This window comes from Phascolarctos cinereus, unplaced genomic scaffold, assembly GCF_003287225.1.
Source record: "Phascolarctos cinereus isolate Bilbo 61053 unplaced genomic scaffold, phaCin_HiC Scaffold_726;HRSCAF=1367, whole genome shotgun sequence".
NCBI lineage: Eukaryota > Metazoa > Chordata > Mammalia > Diprotodontia > Phascolarctidae > Phascolarctos > Phascolarctos cinereus.
In genome coordinates, this window is record NW_027556098.1 from 407,455,239 (window position 1) to 407,473,340 (window position 18,102).

The window sequence follows — 18,102 nt, forward strand, 5'->3', positions numbered from 1 at the left end:
CCTCTTGTGAATAAACTCCCTTAACCAATCCCATTAACCTAATTAACCCTAATAGAACCTACTAATGACCAAGCTAGTATGAGCCCCTCTTTCTTTGGTATCTTGGTATCCTCTGGATGCCACCCTACAATTGGCATAATTAGGGCAGAACAGATCTGCCCACTAATTTTGGCATGGTTAGGAGGATATCAGAGAAAAGGGATTGGGGAGTAAGGCTTCTACAGCAGGAATCCTGGCCATCCTCGTCTCTGAAGGAGAGGTGGTGTGTTGACCACCCACATATGTGGAAGGTTTGGCCTCACACACAGTAGTATGGGGATGCCCAGAAAATTCTCACTGGATTGTTTCTTGATAGGTTTCCATATGATGCTGGCTATTTGTGTTATTTAATAAAAGGTTAATAGCCTAGGCAAAGATGAGAACTTTCAGCACAGCTAAAAAAGGCCCTGGAATTGCCCTCTCTGCATAGGAAAAATAGGATAAAGAACAGAGAAAAGAGCCTCTCTGTCTCTCTCTGTCTCTCTCTGTCTCTCTCTCTCTCTGTCTCTCTCTCTCTCTCTCTTGCTTTGCTCCCTCCCTTTCTCATTGCATGCATCAGAGGGACAGGAGAGAGGCAGAGGAGAAAAAACTCAAAGCGAAGATTATTTGCAATATGATTGATAAAGAAAGTGTCATTAAAATATGCAAGAAAAAAGACAGGTTCAATTTTAAAAGGGTACGAATTTCTTAAGCTATGTGTATTTATATATGTGTGTGTGACAGCACGGCCTGGAGATATCTAGTAAGGCAGGCAAGGAGAAATAACTTTTGATATCAGGGCCACTGTCTCACACTTATCAATCTTTTTGTGTTTTTTTATGCCTATGTTTGTGTCTCTCAGAGTCTGAAATTGTGCATACAAAGTATAGAAGGAAAAAAATTTGCTAGTAAGTCTATCTCTCTGTGTCTTGCCAAGTAATGTGAACCTCTCTAAGTTTTTAGAAAGATGTTTTCTCTTTTATGTTTCCGAACTATGGCCAGGTTCTGGAGTATAGAAGAACAGATAGGAAAAAGAAAAGAGAGAGAGAAGGAATTTTCCCCTCAGATCTATATGGTGGTTTGAATGCTTTTTTTATAAATGTTGAAATAAATGCTAGCAAATATTTGGGTTAATATTTTTTAGAATTTGTTTTAAGGGAATTAAAAGCATTTCCCACCCCCCAGAATGACTAGAGAAGAAATTCATCTCACTGATTATAGAGAGACATGTTTGGGGATGATGCCAATGAAGTTTCAGCGACAAAATAAAATTAGACCAGGCACTTAGAAACTGCCTGCTTATATTATTATTCACTCTTTCCTAGCTCACAACAAAAAGAGAAAAGGTTTGTGAATCAAGAAACAATCAAAAAGTAATTGAGTTTGATTTGAACATTCAATTAGATACTAAGGGAGTCTTACAAACTAAAGTTAAATACTGATCAATTTTAAAATAACATTTTAAATTGGTGTACATCTTGAAATTGATAACATTGCTATAATTTATACGAGACTCCCACCCATTTTTGTAATAGATGATGTTCAATTTGAATTTTAAGAACTTTTTGCTTCCTCCCTACAACAAAAGAAACTTAAGAAACAAAAGAACAAGAGAATAGCCCTCCTGACTTCCCCAAAGATGAGCTGCAATAGCTTGATGAAAATCCTGCCAGTTGGTTCCATAACTGAGTGAGGAGACTCTATTATGGACTGGAAAATTTATGAAAAGGGTGGAGAGGGGGTTGGTAATTACTGTGTTAGAAAAGGTACAGAGGCTTCTGCTGTCATCCTCCCCCGCCCAGTGCTTGTCTATGAGCAGGCTGGACATCAGACAAGACCAGTTGGAAGCACAGTGCTGCCTTTCAGTAAACATCCTTAAAACCCACAGAACTTTTTGCAAAGTGTAGCAAGCACTAGCCTCATAAAGTGATGCATCCAAAAAAGATAAGGTTTCCCTGTATGCACAGGGGAAAAGAGGATACAATCAGAAGCAGAGTGGTTATGACGGTCAAACAAAGCCAATTTTCTGGAAAAAGGCAAAGACGACAAAAAAGATTTTACTGATGCTTGAATGTGTGGAATCCAACTGCAGGTCTAAGAGGATGCTTGCCATTAACAGGTGTAAGTATTTTGAACTGGGAGGAGATAAAAAAGAGAAAGGGCCAAGTGATCCAGTTCTGAGTTTTGTTTTTTTCATCTTAATAGGAAAAAAAAAACCATTCCATTCTGTTCCTTGGTTTGTGGTTTCTGTCTTGGAAAGGAAGAGGCCTGAGTAAAACAAAATCTTATACTATGTGAAGTTTTTCTCATGTAGGAAAAGATCTTGAGGATGTGGCTGAGTGTGGTAACTTTAACCATCTACTTAATGAGATTTATGCATCATGCAGAGAAAGCCCAGCTGGACATTTCTGGATGGCCTGGGGGTCTTGGTTACTAGTACTATGACTAAAATAGTAACTGACAGCCTGGATTCCCAGGCAAATTGGGAGTGGGGAAATTAGAGATACCAAGTAATAAAGATAGGGATAGCTAGCCCTGATTTTATAGGCTTTCAGCAAATTAAAAGTAATTAATTAATCACCTTCAGGGGTTGCCCTGTTTTCAAAATATTAATGAAGTGGTTTCCTATATCTATTTGGGTTGTTAGGGTTCTTTGTGGAGAACTAATTAATAATGATTGGATTGCCTGGTCATTAAAGGGATGGCCTACCAATTGAAAACTCATTTGTACCCTGTTTTCAAAGAATTAATGACCTAACTTCCCATATCTATTTGGGTTCAGTTAATCCTCTATGGAGAACTAATTAATAGTAATTGAAATAACCTGATCATTAAAGAGGTGGCCTATTAATTGAAAACTGATATTAATTATGTTTAGGGGTAGGTGGGTATGACAGCTGGTCAAGACTTGGAACAGTAAAGAGTGGAGGTCATTGTGCCTTTATTTTACATCTCTTTTTTTTTTTTTGGTATTACATAAATCCATATTATGTTTTGAGCCCTCTCAAGGGCAGAATATTTGTCTCTGTTAATCTTTTTATCTTGGCACAGTGCACACCATGCCTTTCACACAAAAGGTGCTTAATAAATGTTGAGTCTTCCTGAAAAAAGAAAAGAAAAGAAAGAAAGAAAAGATACAAAGAAAAGACCTTGTAGAATCCCCTTTATCTGTAAACTGAAACTTTGGGCAAGGTCACTAGCCCTGAGAAAAGAGTTTGTTGTGGGTTATAGAGTTCTTGAACAATGAAACTGGCTTACCCAGAATTTACAAGTGTGTGGACAATGTAGAAGTGACTTTTCATGATTGACCTTTACAGCAGGATGAGTCTAAGCTCAAGGAGAAGAAGGAAAACAAGTGAAGAATGTTAAAAATCTCTTATGTGTGTGTAAGTCCTAGCAAATTTGTATTGCTTATTGCAACTCCATGAGAGTAAAAATAACTATATCTAGCCCTAAGCTGTCATTAGTGAAGCTTGCCATTTGAGGTAAAAGCTCTTGGGACTGTAACTGATATTGTTTTGAGTTTTGAATTCAGGTATAGTTGTCTGATGGACCATTAAGTCAGTAACTTATCATTTGAGAGAAATACCACAAGCTACTCACAGGGAAAGTGATCCTGAACTGTTACAGGTGGCGGTCTGTATCTAGGAAAAGGCTGAGAGGACAACCTTGGCATAGGCAAAGATTAGAATCCTTTCAGCTTGGTTCCCCCCATTATAGTATTTCCTTTTGAACAGTAATGTTTCCCACCTGCTTATTCCTGAGTTTGGTTATGAGGTAGAATTGTTACTGCGTGATTAGTTGTCAAATGTGACTCTTACCTTAAGTCAAACAGAACTGAGGTTGCTTTATCCTGCCATATTGAGTCATTAAGGACCAGTTTTAATGCTGTTATAATCATACCTCTATTTTTGCCTTTTATAGCAAATTTCTATATTAGAACAAGTGATCAGTAGAAGATATGAGCACAATGCAAGTATGTAAGATTTTACTGTTTTCAGTCTAAATGTATAGTCATTCCACATCCCAAACAACTAAGTAAATTAGTATTCAGGCTTGTCATCTGCCTGCTTGTACTTACATAGTCTTATATAAGATTAAATCCCTGAAATAACTCATTCTTTCAGAATCCTATGGGAATAATTGAATAAAGGATAAAAAAAAAAAGTTTGTGAAACAAAGAAGTGAATCTATTAATACATGAGGTAAAAGTAAAAAACCTCTTCTGTTTTATTTTAAGGAAGAGAATTTCAGTACCACCAACCATTTTAGTGGAGAGTAATATTTGTCTAATATCTATTCCATTTGAATATGGTTAACAACCAAATGTGTTCTATTACAAACAACTCAGTTGACATACACTGTTTTCTGTATATAATTGGGAAATAATTACTTAAGTATATCTAACATCTTATCCCAAGTCTTTTGTTATAATTGAAGTCAGCCTTTTGTAGGTAAATTCATTTGTGTAACCATTGAACCTAGGGGTGAAAAGCCTGTACCTACCAAGAGTATTGTTACCTATGTTTTCATATATAGGACTAGCTCCTCAATAGCATCTGATCCTCCTAAGAGAAGTGGAATTAATTACAGTGCAAAATTTACAGAAAGCAGCAAGATCAGACGATTCTGTATGTCAAATGTAAGTGATTCTGTGGGGCATGAGAAGACCTAAAATCTCTGAAATTTCAAGTGAACAATGGGTTCGTAATTTGATGTTTCCCCTTATAGCTCTATTGTTAATAAGTTAGAATTATAAAGTTTGAGCTGGTTTTCACCACATGAGCTAGTTATTGCAGAAATAAAATTTGAGAGGCTGTGGCAATTTTAATTGTGATCTGTTTTGTAAAAGGTTTTAGCAGGAACATCTAAGGAGTCTCTACAAGTAACTTGGAACAGAGAAGCAAATCTACTGAAGAGGTTCCCCTGAAAATAAGACATTTTTGCAGAGTGCCCCAGAGACCAGACAACTACATGGGACATCTGAGGTCCAAGATGAAATGTGTTGATTAAATAGGTATTGGGAGTGGGTTGATGGTCATTATTGTACTACCAAGTACTCTCAGTTATCTTGGTGTCATGTAAAATTCCCCTCTAAAATTAGTCCACAGCTCTGGGCAATCTTACTATGGCTTGTACTGTGAGTGGTCAATCTTGTTGTCTTTACATTAACTTGTCAGGAAAAATTGTGACAAGTCTCCCGTTAAAAAAAAAGGAGAAATTGAGAAAATCAAATGATTCTGATTCCATTTTGTAACTGATTCTATTCTAGATCACACCCCAATATGCTGTCAAATTGCTCAAGCCATATTTCTTTGTCTCTACACATAGTCTGGAAATTCAGCTCTTCTGTACTAAGTTGAGAAATTCAGTTCTCCCACTAATTACCAAATGCCATTGATTCTTCCTTTACTTCCCTAGGGTTGGAATGGAAGAAAATTTTAACAATTGTGGTCATTTTCTCACTGGTCATGTTGTTCCCCTACCTGTGCTTGGATAGGCTCCACCACTTCCTCCATGTTAAAGAAACCACTTGTGCACCTCTTAGAGAACTTTGCGGAAGATACTATCAGAAAGATTGTATGAGATGATCACCAGGCATGGAGCACACACAGTAGGCCAGAGCCTAAGAATGTGACCTCGAGTCTCACAATTAATGTAAACTACCTTGAATAAATGTAAACAGCAAAAGAAATTCTACCTATCCCATGGGAAAACTTGCACATGATTCTGGGCCATTCCTTCTTTGTTCTGGCCCAAGATTGGTGTGGGAATGCTCAATGTTATCTGCCCAGGCCTCCTGTGAATAAACTCTCTTAACCAACCGAATTAGCCTAATTAACCCTAATAAAACCTACTAATAACCAACCTGGTATGAGCCCCTCTTCCTTTGGTATCTCAGTATCCTCTCAGAGAGTATGCCACCATATAATTGGCATAATTAGGAAAGAACAGATCTGCCCCCTTACAGATACCCCTCAACAAAAATGCTCACTTCACTCTGCCCTCTTGGCTCCACTCACCTCCAATAATATATTTCTTAAGTAAGTGTAAGGGAAGGGATGATCACAGATCTAGGAGGAATCTCAGAAGCCAAGTTCAGCGCCCTCATTTTATGAACAATGCAACTGAGAGCCAGAAAGTTTAACACAGATAGTGTTCTCATCTGAATCCAGAACTTCAGACTCCAGAATTAATTTAATGAGTTTAAGCTCAATCAGTCTGATGAGATGATAAGATACCAACTTTTGCCTAGGCTGGAAGAATGTGAAAACACTCCTTTCCCCCCAACACACACATTAGCTCCCAGTGACCCAAAGAGCCTCTGTGATGTGGGTGACTGAGAATGGTGGGCAGGCCCAGGGGCCACCCCAAGTCATGGCCACCAAAAAAGCATACAGCTTCTTTTGCTTTCCATTATCTTTCTTGTTTCCCCTTCCAGAATGCAGCAGGATGGGAATTTCCTTTTCCCCCCTGAGACCCAGAAGCAAAAAGTGAGGACATAGCAGGTGAAGGCTGAGAAAGAAATTCCTGGACACCTACCTCCTTCTTCCACCTGTTTATTTTTCTGAGCCTAGGTCTGGGGCTATAGTTCATTCTTCTCATCTTTGGAAATTACCCCAGATTCGAAAGTTTCCAAATCCTGTTATTTCAGCATTGATCTACAAGAGAGAGCGTTCCTCAGCAGCAGCTTCCTGGGGAAGCCAGATGATTGCCCAACAGCTCTCATGGGACGGGATGCTGAGGGAAAGGGGTCACGGTGTCACAAGATCGGTGTCTTCCAGGGCTATCGTGTGGAAGAAGGATTGCTCTACTTGGCCTCAGAGGTCAGAACCATGACCTCTGGGTTGGGGGTTGCTGAGAGACAGTCTCTATTTGATACCAAAAACCCCCAACATTTTCTTTTAACTTTTTTTTTTAATTTTGAGTTTCAAATTCTCTCCCTCTCTCCAGCCCATCCCCACAAAACCTGACTTAACTATGAAATAGGTTGCCTGGAGAGGTCATGGATTTCCTTTCTCAGAGAAGAGCCTGGATGCCCACTTGAGGGACATAGTAGAGGTGGGATTCCTCTTTAGGTATAGACTGGACCAGATGGCCTTCCTGACTCTCAAATTCTGTGTTTTTTAACTCTAGTGCAAAGGACCACAGAAATTGCCACATTCTCTGTGGAATGTGGATGTCATCTAAATCCTAGGTCCCTTAAGATGAAAAATACTATCCATCCCCAGAGAAAAGAACTGATGGAGTCTGAATACAGATTGAAGCATGTTTTTTTTACTTTCTTTATTTTTCTTAGTGATTTGGTGTTTTAGGGGTTTTTTTGTTCCATATTTTAATTTGCAACATGACTAATATGGAAATATATTTTGCATGCTTGCACACACACACATATAAAATTGCTTGCCTTCTCAATGAGGGATACAGGGAAGGAGAGAGGGAATTCGGAATTCAAAATTTTAAAAACAAATATTAAAAATTGTTTTTATATGTAATTGGGGGGAAATAAAATACTAAATGGAAAAATAAATAAATAAAGCTATAGAAAATATTTTTAAAGCAAAACAAATGAATGAATAAATAAAATAAATATAAATAAATAAATGAAACTAAATGAATAAATAAATAAAGACTAGGTTCCTATCTGGAGAAAGTTCTGAGGCTGAAAAGAGCCCCCCCCCCCCTCTACCCCCTTCTCTGGGGCCCTTGATAAAGGGAAAGAAAAGAGAATGGGATTGAGGCCAGAAGCTGCAGGGTCTGCTGGGGACAGGTTGTAGTGGGGTACACCCAGAGCAGACACGGCCCCTCCTCCCTGAGTTGGGTTGGGGCTCAGGTCTGGGTGAATAGGTCTTTCTTCTTGACACTGCCTCATCAATAAGGATAAAAGAGCCGGATGTGGTTTCCTTGACCATGAGGAAATGTCCTGGCCTCTGTACCTGAGGTGGCTGGGGGTTGCTGTTCCTGATTGGGTAGGGTGGGGGGAGGCCTGCAGGATACAGGGCCTTCCCCATCCCTGCCTTTCCCTGAGGTCTTGGGCAGTGAAGAGCACACTGTCTTGGGAATGGGCAACTTCAGTCTGATACAAGGATGCTAGAGGAATTTGACAAAGGCCTGGATCCAGCTGGGCAGAAGGAAGGAGAATTCCGGGATGACAACATTCTCTTGGATAACCCCAGAAGTTCCCTCTACCTTGTCTGTTTTCTGTTCTCTGGCTCTCTCAGCCCTTTCCTAGATATTTACTTTATCTCATTTTCCTCATTGACTGTCAACTCTGGTCCTTTATCAGTCCTTTATCCTTTATCAGTGGCTGATGGAGACCCACCCCAGGGTGTGGGGAGGGAGCAGCCCTCAGAGGCCAGGCCTCTTCAGGGAGCAGGAGGTCAAGATGCCTACCTCAGCTAGTGGATAATAAGAGGGGAGGAGTCCTTGGGCTGCAGCTGCTAGGGTGTTGTCCAGCAGTGTCCAGCCTTACCAGTTGGACTCTAGCCAGAAACAACTACAGCAAGGTACCCCTCCCTAAGGATATCCCCGGTGTCCAGACAAGGCCTTTCAGGACCCCAACATGCCTGGCAGCCCCTTCCCACCCCACGGTTCATAATTTTCTTTTTCCAACCTCATCTCTGTTCCCAGGAGGTTGGAGCAGGTGAGGGAGCTCAGGAAGAAGGAAGAGGGGGTTTTAGAGCAAGCAAGACCAGTTCTGTTGGTCAGAGATGGATGGGGTGGGCCTGAAATCCCCTCCTACGAGTAATTTAAACTGGGCAGAGCAAGCAACAGAGATCCAGGAACCAGAAACTAGCTGCCTTAATCTCTACCTGCACCCCAGTTTAGGGCAGACTTGCCCACCCTAGGGTCTAAGGACCCAGAAAAAATCCAGATCTGGAAGCTATAACCAGAATTATGAGGTGGGCTTAGGGGTGGGGGACGGACAGAGAGACAGGGAGACAGAAAAAGAGGGAGGAGACAGAGACAGATAGAAACAGGGTGGGGAGGAAGAGGAAGAAACAGAGGTAGAGACAGAGTCACCCAACTGGTGTCAGAGGCCAGATTTGAACTCAGTTCTTCCTGACTCCAAGACCAGCAGCCCACTGGGGTTAGTCACAGGCCAAGATGGATCAGTCCCAGGCATTGTTTCACCAGCCTCTCCAAGGATGCTGGCAGGTCAGGTGGGGGGTGAGGTGCTCTACCCCCTCACTGGGGGGGGGGACATGTGGGCTTCCCTGTCACTTTGGTTAGAGCTCATGCTTAGCTCCCCACACAGCCCCTCTGGAGACCCCTGATGCAGTGTGAGTAAACTTCAGACCTAATCCAATTCAATTCAATTCAGTTCAGTTCAACTCTTATCAACAAGTGTCTGTGATCTACACTGTTCAGGGCACTGGGCTAGGTGCCCGGGATACAAGACAAAATTAAGCAGCTCATGCCCTCAGGGAGCTTATATTCTGCTGGAGGGAAACAATTAGTAAATGCAGACAAAATCAATACCAGGTCATTTTAGGTGTGAACACTAACTGGGGAAATGAAGAGAGACCTCTTGTCATGACTTTGGAGCTGAGTTGTTGTTGGGGTTTTTTTTAAATTTTATTAATTTATTTTGATTTATCAATAATCACTTCTATATGTTTTTTACTTTAAAATTTTTCTCCTCCTTCCTCCCCATCACCCTCCCCAAGATGGTGCACAATCTGATATAGGCTCTACATTTACATTCCTATTAAACATAATTTCACATTAGTGATGTTGTAAGTAAAAATTAAAACTAATAGGAGGGACCATCAGAAAGAGGAAACAAAACTCAACAGAAGAGAAAAAAAAAGATGGCAATTCAACTTCCATAGTGCTTTCTTTGGTTGTGGATAGCATTTTCCATCACGAGGCCTCTGGAGATGTCTTAGATCCTTGTAATGCTGAGAAGGGTTAAGTTTATCAATATTAGTCATCGCACAACGTGGCTGTTATTGTGTACAACATTCTCTTGGTTCTGCTCATTTCACTCAGCATCAGACCATACAAGTCTTTCCAGGTTTTTCTGAAGTCAGTCTGTTCATCATTTCTTATAGCACAATAGTATTCCATTACATTCATATACCACAACTTGCTCAGCCATTCCTCAGTGGATGGGCATCCTTTCAATTTCCAATTCTTTGCCACCACAAAAAGAGCTGCTATGAATATTTTTGTACATGTGGGTCCTTTTCCCATTTGTATGATCTCTTGAGCTGAGTTTTGAAGGGAGCTCATGTTTCCTTTTTTTTTTTTCACTTTGTAATATGCAAAGGCAAAAAAAATAAACCTTTACATTATTTTTTAAATTTTATTTATTTTTATAATTAATTTATTTTTAGTTTTCAACATTCACTTCTGTAAGATTTTGATTTTTTAATTTTCTTCCCCACTCTTTCCTCCCCCCTCCCCAAGATGGCATGCAATCTGATATAGGCTCTACTTATACATTCCTATTAAACATATTTTCACACTAGTGATGTTGTAAAGAATTAGAACCAATAGGAGGAACCACCAGAAAGAAGAAACAAAATAAAACAGAAGGAAAAAAAAGAGCAAATAGTATGTTTCGATCTGCATTCCAACTCCATAGTTCTTTCTCTGGATGTGGATAACATTTTCCATCATCAGACTTTTGGAGATGTCTTAGATCCTTGCATTGCTGAGAAAAGCTAAGTCTATCAAAGTCAGTCATTGCACAACATGGCTGTTACTGTGTACAACATTCTCCTTGTTCTGCTCGCTTCACTCAGCATCAGTCCATACAAGTCTTTCCAGGTTTGTCTGAAGTCCTCCTGCTCATCATTTCTTACAGCACAGTAGTATTCCATCACATTCATATACCACAACTTGTTCAGCCATTCCCCAATTGATGGGCATCCTCTCAATTTCAAATTCTTTGCTACCACAAAAAGAGCTGCTATGAATATTTTTGTACATGTGGGTCCTTTTCCCTTTTCTATGCTCTCTTTGGGATACAAACCTAGAAGTAGTATTGCTGGGTCAAAGGGCATGCACAATTTTATAGCCCTTTGGGCAAAGTTCCATATGGTTCTCCAGAATGGTTGGATCAGTTCACAACTCCACCAACAATGCATCAGTGTTCCAATTTTCCCACATCTTCTCCAACATTCATCATTTTCCTGTTTTATCATATTAGCCAATCTGAAAGATGTGATGTCATTTTGATTTGCATTTCTCTAATTAATAGTGATTTAGAACATTTTTTTCATATGACTATAGATAGCTTTAATTTCTTCCTTTGAAAACTGCCTGTTCATATCCTTTGACCATTTATCACTTGGAGAATAGCTTGTATTCTTATAAATTAGACTCAGTTCTCTATATATTTTAGAGATGAAGCCTTTATCACAGACACTGGTTGTAAAAATTGTTTCCCAGCTTTCTGCTTCCCTTCTAATCTTGGTTGCATTGGCTTTGTGCAAAAACTTTTTAATTTAATGTAATCAGAATCATCCATTTTGCATTTCATAATGTTCTCTATCTTTTGTTTGGTCATAAATTCTTGTCTTCTCCATAGATCTGACGGGTAAACTATTCTTGCTCTCCTAGTTTGCTTATAGTATGAGTCTTTATATCTAAATCATGTACCCATTTTGACTTTATCTTGGTATATGGTGTAAGATATTGGTCTATGCCTAGTTTCTGCCATACTATTTTCCAGTTTTCCCAGCAGTTTTTGTTAAATAGTGAGTTCTTATCCCAGAAGCTGGAGTCTTTGGATTTATCAAATAGTAGATTACTATCGTCATTGACTGTTGTATCTTATGTATCTAACCTATTCCACTGATCTACCTCTCTATTTCTTAGTCAGTACCAAGTAGTTTTAATTATTGCTGCTTTATAATACAATTTAAGATCTGGAATGGCTAGGCCATTCCTTCTCCTGCATTTCTTTTCATTAGATCCCTTGATATACTGGACCTTTCATTCTTCCAGATGAATTCTGTTATTGTTTTTTCTAGGAAGCTGAAGTTTCAAAAAACAGAGAGGAGAGGAAAGGAGAGGAGAGGAGAGGAGAAGAGCAGGGAGAGACAGAGAGGAAAGGAGAGGGAGAGAGGAGAGAGAAGAGATAGAGACAGAGAAAGGGAGGGAGGGGAAGAGAGGGAAAAAGGATAGATGAGAGACAGAGAGAGGGAAAAGAGAAGAGAAGAGAAGAGAAGAGAAGAGAAGAGAAGAGAAGAGAAGAGAAGAGAAGAGAAGAGAAGAGAAGAGAAGAGAAGAGAAGAGAAGAGAAGAGAAGAGAAGAGAAGAGAAGAGAAGAGAAGAGAAGAGAAGAGAAGAGAAGAAAAAGAGAGGGGAGGGGAGGGGAGAGGAAAGAAGACATCCCAAGACAGAGCCCAGGTTAAGGACTGTAAGGCCTGGTAAAGTGCCAGGACCCGGATATAGGGTGTTGATATCGTTGGTGGCAGAAGCCAAAGGAAGCTTGTGTTGGGGAAATGGGCATAGGGCCAGCAGGTAAACAGGGCCCATCACCCACTTTCAGCCTTTCTCCCTCCTCAGCCCAGTACCCACCCAGCTCCTATCTGGCATTCTCATCTCTGTGCATCTCATCCTCCACTCCCCAGCTGTCTATCTCAGACTTAGACTCTCAGCTTCCCTTCTTGGGTAGCTGAGGTAGCTCCCCTACCTCCTCAGCCCCAATTCCCCTCTACCCCATCCTTCCTAGGACCAAGGCGTGAGACTTGTGCTCTCCCTCCAGTCCTTAGCACACCCCCTTCCTCCAAATTCTTCCTCATTCCTATCCTTCCCCAAGATGGCCCCTCCTCACCCTCCCACTCTAGACCTCAGCTCCTGCCTTGGACTTCACCTCCATCCCAGGATTTTTGCTCACCACACCCCACCTCCTGGCTCTGCCCTGCCTCTGACTTAGCATTCCCCTCCAGGAAATTGGCACTATCTCTGGGACAGCTGACTTGGGTCAGGGTGTGGTCACAGAGCTCCATTATAAAACCCAATCGATGGAGTTGCTATGATGCTCCTAGGACCTGAAGGTGAGATTGTCTTGTGCTACACCGGACCCCTGCCTTCTTGTTCTTTCCTTCAGGGATGCAGACCTCCCATTCTCCAGTTCTCTTCTCCCTCTAGGGTCAAAGCATCTCTTCCCTGGCCCTGCTGGGGACCCAGGTCCAGCACCCCCCTTGCCCAGTTCTGCCTCCATTCCTCTAACCCCAGAAGTTGGCTTCATTATGATGGCAGATAGGTCTGCAGCTCCAGAAAGAAAGGGTTCTCTTTCAGTGGTTCCCACTGAGAGTATTAGGCATGTACAAATGACTTTCATTCTCCCTTACAGAAATGGGTGCCCAGGGAACCTGGTGGGCGTTCTGGGCTGGAGTCAGCTTCTTGCTGGGTGAGTATAAGCCTGGACTCTTGGGGTCACTCTATGTTTCCTTCCCCTCCCCCAATCTCCCTGTGCCTGCTGGCTGTCTGTCTGTCCTCCATTATTGTCTGTCTAGAATCTGTGTTGGCTCTTTTCAAGGTTGCCTAGTTGAGGAACACACTTCCCCTTTCTCTGCCTTCCTTTCTCTTATGGAATACTCTTCTGCCTACACCCTTGATAAAGTCCTCTGCAGGAGGAAGTGTTCATCCTAGCATGTCCTGGGGGAAACTGAGGTACCATGGATGGGTGTCAGTTCAATTCAGTAAGCATTTAGTAATCACAAGATTGAAAAGGACAGAGGTAAAGAGAGAGAGTATTCCAGGCATGGGGGACCAGTGCAAAGATGCAGACTGAACCAGGCATGTGTGATGGGGAAGAATGCATGAACTACCTGAAAAGGAAGGCTGGAGTTGGCTTGTGATGAGCTTGAAAGGCCAAAGAGGTGAAGTTTTATCTTGCCCTAGAGGCAGCAGGGAGCCCCCTGAGTGAAGGAGGGTCCTGATTAGAACTGACCTTTAGAAATCTCCATTTTGTAGCTGTTCGGAGGATGTTCAGGTCTGAGAAGAGAGAGTCTGGAGTCTATGGAATAGTCTTGGTGAGAGTTGAGGAGGAGCTGGCCCAGGCTGGTGGGCACATGAAGGGAGGTGAGGGAAGAGATTGTGGAGGCAACGTCAACGAGGCTGGGGAAGTGATTAGAAAGGGGGGAAAGGAGAGTGAAGCTGTGAGGAAGATTCTGAGGTTGGCAACCCGCCCAGTTCCTTCCAAGGAACAGGAAAGTCAGGAGTATGGCTGAGTTCGGGGAAAGAATAATGAGTTCAGTTCGGGCTAGGATGAGTTTAAGCGGAAATTCCAGCAGTTACCAATTGATATAGGAAGAGAGAGAAAGGCCATACAGGTATGGACCCACGTGCGTGTATGTTTATTGTGTGCGTGCCGTGTGTAATATCTCTATATACATGGATGTATGAATACTTGCATACATATATCTAGACATCTATATATGCACCATGTGTGTAATATAACTATAAACATGTGTGTATGAATGCACACACATGTGTTTATCTACAGACATGGTGCACTGGTGCCTAGTATATTTACATATATGCATGAATACACATATGCATGCATTTATATACATATGTGTATACTATGTGTGATATAATTATATAATGTAGATATGACTGAGGGGGGATGGCCAGACAGGTAAGAGGAAAACCAAGAGAGTAAATTCCCCAAAACCCAGGGAGGAGAAAAATAGCCGGAAGGAGGGAGAGGGGTCAGCACTGGGAAACACTTGCAGAGCATTTCAAGAAGGACACTGAGAAAGGTCCATTGGAATTTGCCAAAAGGAGATTATTAGTTAACCTTATAGAAAGCCTCTTCAGTCAAGTGATAAGAGTGGATGTGATTACAGTGGGCTGAGAAGGGAGGGATGTGATGTGGAGGCAGACCGTGGGCAGCTCTTTTTGAGTGTTTGGCTGTGAAAAGGGGGAGAGACACAGGACAACCATTCAGGGGGTGTTAGGATGGAGGGAAGGGTTGTTGTTTTGTTTAGGAAACCTAGGGGTATTTATAAGCAGTGGGGGAGGAACCACTAGACAAGGAAAGATGAAAAATTAGGGTAATTAGTGACCAGTGACATCATGGGGTGTAGCACTGACAAAGACAAACAATGCCCCCCCCCAAAAACTCCTTGCACTCAAGAGCTCCTAGCATTTATTAAGCACCTGCTGTGTACCAGGCACAGTGCTAAGGTCTGAGAATACAAAAAGAGGCAAAAGACAGTCCCTGCCCTCCAGGAGTTTATAGTCTAATGGAGAGTTGGGTGGGAGTGGGGAACAAAATGGAAAAAAAGAAAAAACAAGCGACATACAGGATACATTAAAGGACAGTCTCAGAGCAAAGGCCCTAAGATTAAGGCAGGGGGGGGAATCTTCTTGCAGGAAAACATTTATCAGTCCCTACTATGTGCGGGGCACTGTGCTGAGGATGCAGAAAGAGGCAAAAGACAATCCCTGCCCTCAAGGAGCTCACAGTCTAATGGAGGAGACAGCGTGGATGCGGCTCTAAGCAGGATATCTAGACGGGGTAAATGGGACGGAAGGGACAGACTGGGAAAGGCGTCCTATGGAAGTTCAGATTTTAGCCTTGGAAGGAAGGCAAGCATTCCAGACTTGGGGGACAGCCAGGGAAAATGTCCAGAGGCAAGAAGAGATGGAGGTTTTTGTCTGTGGAGCAGTGAGGAGACCAGAGTCACTGGATCAGAGGTTATGGAGGGGGGGCAAAGTTTGAGAAGATCGGAAAGGTAGGAAAGGGCCGGGTCATGAAGGGCTTTAAAGAGCATTTTATATTTAATCCAGGGGCCACTGGAGGTTAGTGAATGGGGGTGGGGAGGTGGAAGGTAGCAGGCGTAGACCTGAACTTTATTTTTTAAAATTAATTTATTTTTAGTTTTCAACATTCACTTCCACAAGATTTTGAGTTCCAAATTTTCTCCCCATCTCTTCCCTCCCCCTACCCAATATCCCTTCCTCCAATCTGCCCTCCCTTCTATCACCCCCTCCTTCTCTTATCCACTTCCCCTTCTATTTTCCTATAGGGCAGGATAGATTTCTATACTCCATTGCCTGTATATCTTATTTCTGAGTTGCATGTAAAAATAATTTTCAACACTTGTTTTTAAAACTTTGGGTTCCAAATTCTCTCCCTTCCTCCCTCCCCACCCACCCTCATTCAGAAGGCAAGTAACTCAATACAGGTTGTACATGTGTAGTCATGCAAAACACTTCCATAATAGTCGTGTTATGAAAAACTAACTATATTTCCCATCATTCTATCCTGCCCTCCATTTAATCTATTCTCTCTTTTGACCCTGTCTCTCCTCAAAAGTGTTTACTTCTGATTACCCCCTTCCCCAGTAGTAGACTTGAACTTTAGAAGATTTGATAACTAAGGGGAAGGTAAATGGGAGTGGGGAGAGACTGGAGGCAGGCAGGATCCTCCCTCCCCCTAGCCCCCACCAGCAGCTATTGCAATAGTCCAGGAGTGAGGTGATGAGGGCCTGCACCCGAGTAGGACCAGTGCCAAAGGAGAGAAGGGGCATCTTCAAGAGCTGTAAAATTGGCAAGACCTGGCCACAGATAGGACATGGAAGGTGAGAGAAAGAGGCTGTGGGTTGTGAGCCTGAGGGACTGGAAGTATAGTGTTACCCTCTACAATAATAGGGAAGGTAGGGAGAGGGTCTGTTTCAGAAAAAAATAGCCAGGTATGTTCTGGACATGTGGAATTTAAGGCATCTGGGAGACATCCTGTCCAAGGAAGTTGGAGATTCCAGGCTGGCCTGAGTCTTCTCTCAGTCTTTCCTCATGGGGTGACCCCACACCTCTCTCCCACTCCCTAGAATGGGTTCCCAGGGCCTCTGAAGGGTGGGTAAGCATGGGTGGACAGGAATTCCTCATTACCTTCCTGCAGAATTATGAACCTGGCTACCACTCAGCCTACCTCCACCTCCTTCTCTCCAGCCTTACCAATAGCCCTGCCACTGTTCCCATCCTAAGCCGGGTGACCAATACGTCACTTTCAGTACAGGACAGACAGTCACAGCCAATATCAGCAGTGCAGCTGAAGCGATTGACAATGCTCCTTTCCTTCAAGCTGTCGTAATCAGCTCAGACCATGCCATCATGGTACAAGTGATCAGTGCTAAGCCAAACAGAGCTGAACTGACCTTGATCTACCCTGTCAAAATGCTGGGCACTGAGTACTTTGTGCTCACACCTCCAGAGACATCTGTTAAGAATGTTAAGGAGTTTGCAGTGGCGGCCGGTACTCCAGGGGCCTCTGTCAGCATCCAGATGAAGGGCTCCGCCACTTTCCAGGGTCGGTTGCATCCAGAAGGCGGCACCCTGGCTCTGGAGCTGGGGTTCTATGACGTGGCCCAGCTGACCTCTCTTGCTCTCAGGGGCTGATGAATTTGATATCCGCCCAACCTACCCACTCTACCTCTCAGCCAATGCCAGCAGCCAGGTCCTGCTCTTTGGCACTGGGGCCGAGTGAGGGTCAGTGACCTACGATCCCTTCCTGGCTGTGGTCCCTCCTGTGGATGGCTACTGCTCATTCTATGTGATCAGTAGGGCACCTGGGACCGAGGGCATTGCCCTACTGGTAGCAAAGACAACCACTGTCAGAGGCATTACTATGGATGGTCACACAGACATCTGTGCCCAGCAGTGAGTTCTCCTACACGGAGGTCAGTTTTGGGACAGATGGCAGGACACACAGTGCTGACTGTGGGCAGCTGACTCTTGGGCCAGCTCCTTCTGTGGGGTTTAGGACAGCAGCTGCATGTGGCCTGGGTGAGTGATGGGACGTGACCCCCTAAACTAGGCTCTCTCATCCCTTAGTGGTGGTGGTGGGAAAGGGTCAAACCCATCCTTCTCATCCTCATCTCTGCAGACTTTTTTCCATGTGTTGCTTTATCCTTCCTCGTCACCAGCAGATTGACCGCCAGGTGATGAATTTTTCCAGAGCAGCAATTCGTCAGAGTGGACCACAGACCACTTGGACAGAAAGAGGAAATAGATGAGGAATTTGGCAAGCAGATCCCAAGTCTGGCAGATAGATGTGGTCTAGTAATGATTGGGGATTTCAATTGTATAGACATTTACAAAAACTTCTTCTTA

General features: G+C 42.7%; 1 pseudogene; it reads left to right on the forward strand.

Moving 5' to 3' along the window:
- The first annotated feature begins 1,829 nt into the window (after positions 1–1,829).
- LOC110198239 (large ribosomal subunit protein eL42-like) lies at positions 1,830–2,199 on the forward strand (annotated as a pseudogene).
- The last annotated feature ends 15,903 nt before the right edge of the window (positions 2,200–18,102 follow it).